The following is a 5,460-nucleotide window of genomic DNA, read 5'->3' as shown; positions in this document are numbered from 1 at the left end:
GTTCAAAGGGTTGACTGAGTGAGGAAAAACACTGCCTTTACACCACCATGCATCTATTTATAAAACTGGCTTCAGTTAGAGGATTGGTCTGTATTAAAGAGAATGTGATTTTATTTTTTATTTTTTATCTTTTGAGATAGGATCTCTCTCCATAGCCTTGGCTGTCCTGGAAGTAGCTATGTATCCAGGCTGCCCTTGCACTAAACAGAATCTCCGGCTGCCTGTTTTTTTTATTGAAATATTATTAATTACCTTATTTTCCTCCCTTTTCCTCCATCCTCTTCTATGTGCCCCTGTGGTAACAGCCTCTCTTTCTGTATATGTAGCATATATGTGATGGTTAGCATGTTTGTGTGTGTGTGTATACTTGGTGTACTTGTGTGTGTGTTCCTAATGTACAAATACAACCTGATCAGTCTGTACAGTGTCACTGGGATGTCCATGATTTCAAGGCTGAGCACTTGGCTTTAGAAATTTGAGTTGGGAGCTCTTCCCTGGGAAAGACTGTTTCTCTTGCTCTCAGATTCCTTTGGTGGTCTTATGGTTTTTGGTTTTTGTTTGTTTGTTTTGGTTTTTTAAAGTCAGTTAGTTATTTAGTTATTTTTCTTCTTTTCTTAATTTTTATTATTATCTCTAATTTTTTCACCTTTATTAAACTGGGTATTTCTTATTTACTTATTGATTGTTATTCCCTTTCCAGGTTTTTGGGCCAACAACCCCTAACCCCTCCCCATCACCTTCTCTGTGGTTGTTCTGCTCCCCATCCTCCCAACATTACTGCCCTCCCCCAAAAAATCATGTTCACTGGGGGTTCAGTCTTGGCAGAACCAAGGGCTACCCCTCCCACTGGTGCTCTTACTAGGCTATTCATTGCTTCCTATGATGTTGGAGCCCAGGGTCAGTCCATGTATTGTCTTTGGGTAGTGGCTTAGTCCCTGGAAGCTCTGGTTGCTTGGCATTGTTGTTCATATGGGGTCTCAAGCCCTTTCAAGCTCTTCCAGTCCTTTCTCTGATTCCTTCAACTGGGGGCCCGTTCTCAGTTCAGTGGTTTAATGATGGCATTCACCTATGTATTTGCTGTATTCTGGCTGTGTCTCTTGGGAAAGATCTACATCCAGTTCCTGTCTGCCTGCATTTCTTTGCTTCATCCATCTTATCTAGTTTGGTGGCCATATATGTATGGGCCACATGTGGGTCAGGCTCTGAATGGGTGTTCCTTCTGCCTCTGTTCTAAACTTTGCCTCCCTATTCCCTCCCAAGGGTATTCTTGTTCCCCTTTTAAAGAAGAAGTGAAGAAATCGCATTTGGTCATCCTTCTTGAGTTTCATGTGTTCTGTGCATCTAGGGTAATTCAAGCATTTGGGCTAATATCCACTTATCAATGAGTTATTTAGTTATTTAGTTAGTTATTTAATTAATTCGTTAGTTAGATACTTAGTTAGTTAGTGTGTTTGTCTAAGGCTAAGGCCTCATGGGCTCCCCCACTTCCAGGTCTGCATGACTATTGGTGTCTCTTTGTTCAGTCTCCATGTTGGCAGTGCTGAGACTGCAATGGTGCCGCAAACGGTGAATCTTTATTATAAGGAGTCGCTTTAATATAGGGCAGAGCTTGCTGTAGTTGTTGTTACTTTGTTTTCTTTAATGACTGATCACTTAAAAACTCACTTTTTAAAAACAGTTTAGGTTTCTATTTAGAGCTTGGATTTTCTTTTTAAGAAAATGATTGGTGCTACATTAAATACATCGATACTTCATTCAAATGCTGAGAATCTCCTGTACAAGCTGAATATTTATATAAAGATATGTATAACAACATCTCCTGAAATTAGTGATTGACAGCCATATTAATGAAGTCAAGCGAAAGTTTTAAATCCAGTTTATTAATGGCCAGATAAAGAACAGTCTTGTGCCTCTGAAAAGTCTGGTTCTGCCTGAAAACATAAGCACCTAGAAATAAAATCAAATTTGCTGTGTGCCTCTGTCTGCTGATAGCACAGCAGAACTTACCTTGGCTGACAAGTCTCAGCTTCTCATGAACCAGGACAGACAGCCCAAAGCTCAGGCACTGGACATGGGAAATCGCTGAGAGTCTCATTCTTGGCCACACACTGCTCACTGCTGTAGGGTTTGCTGGCCTGGATCTTGGAGGCAGAGTTGCAGGTCTCTGAAAACGAACCATTTTCGTTTAGGACTTATATTTCCTCCTGCTCCCCTATTACTACGGAAAAGCCAGCAGGCAGGTGCACTATCCGTGGACATATCCAAGGTCACAAGACTGGGCTAAAACCCGGACAGCAAAACTGAGAAGCCATCAGGCCTCCATCTTTGGCCGCTTGTCTCCAGACCAAAAGCATATCAGGGAAATAACCCGGAGACCTCCTTAGAAAGAAAGAGTAGAGCGACCTAACAACAGGGTTTGGCCCCGACCATGCCTTCCCTGAACTGCTAGAAACATGAAGCCAGAGCTGCCTTCCCATTGCAGGTTGCATCAGGATTGCCATCTTCCTGGCCTTCCCTTGAATCCTAGAAACCTGCGATCCTGGGTGAAGCCAATATCTTTGAAAACGGGCTGGCACAACCCAAAACATCCCTTTGAAATCATCTATTAAAGGATTAAGACAGGACACAGACCATCCAAGGCAAATCGCTGGGTTTCTTTATTATAGCAGCAGGGGGCGCCCTGAACAGCCAGCTGGGAGGAAATGGAGAGGTTTAGGCACAGGGATCCTCTTTGGCACAGACCTAGCTATAAAACACCAGAAAGGCGCCTGCTGTGCCCTAAGGCTCCCTGATGCCAAAGGCCGGCCCGCAGTAGCCACACAGCAGGAAGCTTAGCCCGCCAGGAATGCGCTCTAGTGTCCTGACAAAGTCCAGAGTCGTCTTCTCCAGTTTCCGGTGGCTGGTCGCTGGCACTCACTGGAGAGACCCTTGCCACAAGTCTCGGTGTTCAGTGCTTCGTCGCCACGGGGGGGCGCTGTGGAACTGGACTCGGGCTGCACCCTCACTGCAAATGATTCTTCTGCAGCATCCTCCCGGGTTCCCTGAGTCGCGGGTTTCTCTGGCTGTTCCTCGTCGACGTCACTCACGCAATCCGGAATGCTGGGCTCCGAGGTGCTCTGGCTCCTGCGAGAAGCGGTCCGTGCGTAGATTCCCGGGAAGTCACCCATCCAAACTGGAAGCCTATGTTCGTCTTGGTCACCGCCTTCGGATGGGAACGCGCCAAGGACCGGATAGAAGGGAAGAGGCCAGGGACCGCGGTCTTCCGAGAAGCTGGGGAGCAGAGGAGGCTGGGCGTCTTGCTCCGGGGGGACCGAATCCCAGGCCTGCTTCACTTGCACGGACCAGAAAGGCGACTTCATCCCTAGAGCAGCACTTGCCTTGGGGGACAGCAGCAAGTGCATCACTGCAGCCTGAGGAGCTTTTGCCGGCTCTGGTTGCTGGGTATTTGTAGTCTTCGAGGAGAGTCGGAAATTGGAAAAGTTCCCTTGCTGAAACTGTGACTTTGCTGGACGGAACTCCGAATGAAACCGTAGCTTTACCGATGGCTAACCGCACGAAATCGGCTTTGGACACCGAACCGAATGAAAACGTAAATTTACCTAGGACAAACTGCACGAAATCGGCATTGGCCAATTAACTGAATTAAACGTAACTTTACCGACAGCCAACGGCACGAAATCGGTTTTGGACACTTAACCGAATGAAAACTGAACTTTACTGATGACTGACTGCACGAATTCGGCTTTGGACTCTTAACCGAATGAAAACTTAACTTTACCGAAGACTAGCTGCACGAAATAGGCCCTGGACATGTAACCCAAGGAAAACATAACTTTATTGATGCCCAACTGCACGAAATCCGCTTACAATAAGGAAATAGACCATTAAAAATACCAGGAGAAGCAGACCGTTGACGGACTGAAAACGTAACTTTACCAATGACAGACTGCACGAAATCGGTTTTGGACACGTAACCGAATGAAAACTCAACGTTACTGATGGCCACCTGCACGAATCCACTTTACAGGTGTAACCGAATGAAAACGTAACTTTACCGAAGACTGACTGCACGACCAAATGAAAACGTAACTTCACGACGGCCCACTGCACGAAATCCGCTTAAGGCAAGCAAACCGACCATTGAATTTCAACGTTTAGAAACAACCAGAGCTTGAGACATTTAACGGACTGTAAGTGAAACTTTACCGATGACTGACTGTAGGAAATCCACTTTGGACTCGTAACCAAATGAAAACGTAATTTTACCCAAGGCCAACTGCACAAAATACGCTTACGGAAAGCAATCCAAGCATTGATATCTCAGCGTTTAGAATCACCCTGAGGCCGATATGCCAAGTAAACAAATGGAAACCCAGAAGATCTCTTCGTATTCCCTCAGTAGTGGCTCTGAGAACAGTGGGTTCACAAGGAATTCCACCGCGGCCTCCCTGACAAAGTCACAAAACAAAAGAACAACCGCGTACAAAAAAGTCCTGAAATAAAATCGAGTACAGGGTTTGAAATCACCGTCGGATTTCAAATCCACAATATTGAGAGCCAGCAAGAACTTGGGCCATCGGACACCTCACAGCTACCAGAAACACAAAGGTTAGTGATGCTCCAGCGGCTGGGGAAGATGCTTGAATTCAAATGAGGAAAAAAAAAAACTTTATTGAATAAAAAAAAAAAGGTAGATGATAGAAAGAAAGAAAGAGAAAGAAAGAAAGGTCACAGACCATCGGAGTCAAATCGCTGTTTCTTTATTGTGGAACAGGGGGCTGCACTGAGGACACTTGGCTGCAGGGAGGTGGGGAGGGGAGCAGTACAAAGACTTGTAAGGAACTTGCTCTAAAGGGGGAAGAAAGTCACCTGTTGCTCTCTAAGGCTGGGTGCTGCCCAAAGCTGCCCGCAGCAGCCACACAGCAGGAAGCTGAGCCGGCGACGAAGGCTCTCCAGGAGTCCTGACCAAGTCCAGAGTCTTCTTCTCCAGTTTCGGGTGGCTGGTCGCTGGCACTCACTGGAGAGACCCGTGCCACAAGTCTCGGTGTTCAGTGCATCGTCGCCACGGGGGGGCGCTGTGGAACTGGACTCGGGCTGCACCCTCACTGCGAATGATTCTTCTGCAGCATCCTCCCGGGTTCCCGGAGTCGCGGGTTTCTCTGGCTGTTCCTCGTCGACGTCACTCACGCAATCCGGAATGCTGGGCTCCGAGGTGCTCTGGCTCCTGCGAGAAGCGGTCCGTGCGTAGATTCCCGCGAAGTCACCCATCCAAACTGGAAGCCTATGTTCGTCTTGGTCACAGCCTTCGGATGGGAACACTCCAAGGACCGGATAGAAGGGAAGAGGCCAGGGACGGCGGTCTTCCGAAAAGCTGGGGAGCAAAGGAGGCTGGGCGTCTGGCTGCGGAGGGACCGAATCCCAGGCCTGCTTCACTTGCACGGACCAGAAAGGCGACTCCAT

The 5,460-nt window shown here is 47.3% G+C and overlaps 2 pseudogenes; both read right to left on the bottom strand.

The window, feature by feature from the left end:
• Nucleotides 1-2,746: 2,746 nt before the first annotated feature.
• Anxa2rl-ps7 (annexin A2 receptor like, pseudogene 7) lies at nt 2,747-3,359 on the bottom strand (annotated as a pseudogene).
• A 1,506-nt stretch (nt 3,360-4,865) lies between these two features.
• Anxa2rl-ps5 (annexin A2 receptor like, pseudogene 5) lies at nt 4,866-5,460 on the bottom strand (annotated as a pseudogene).

Source organism: Rattus norvegicus, chromosome 2 (assembly GCF_036323735.1).
Source record: "Rattus norvegicus strain BN/NHsdMcwi chromosome 2, GRCr8, whole genome shotgun sequence".
Classification (NCBI taxonomy): Eukaryota; Metazoa; Chordata; class Mammalia; order Rodentia; family Muridae; genus Rattus; species Rattus norvegicus.
This window is presented reverse-complemented; position numbering and strand designations above follow the sequence as displayed.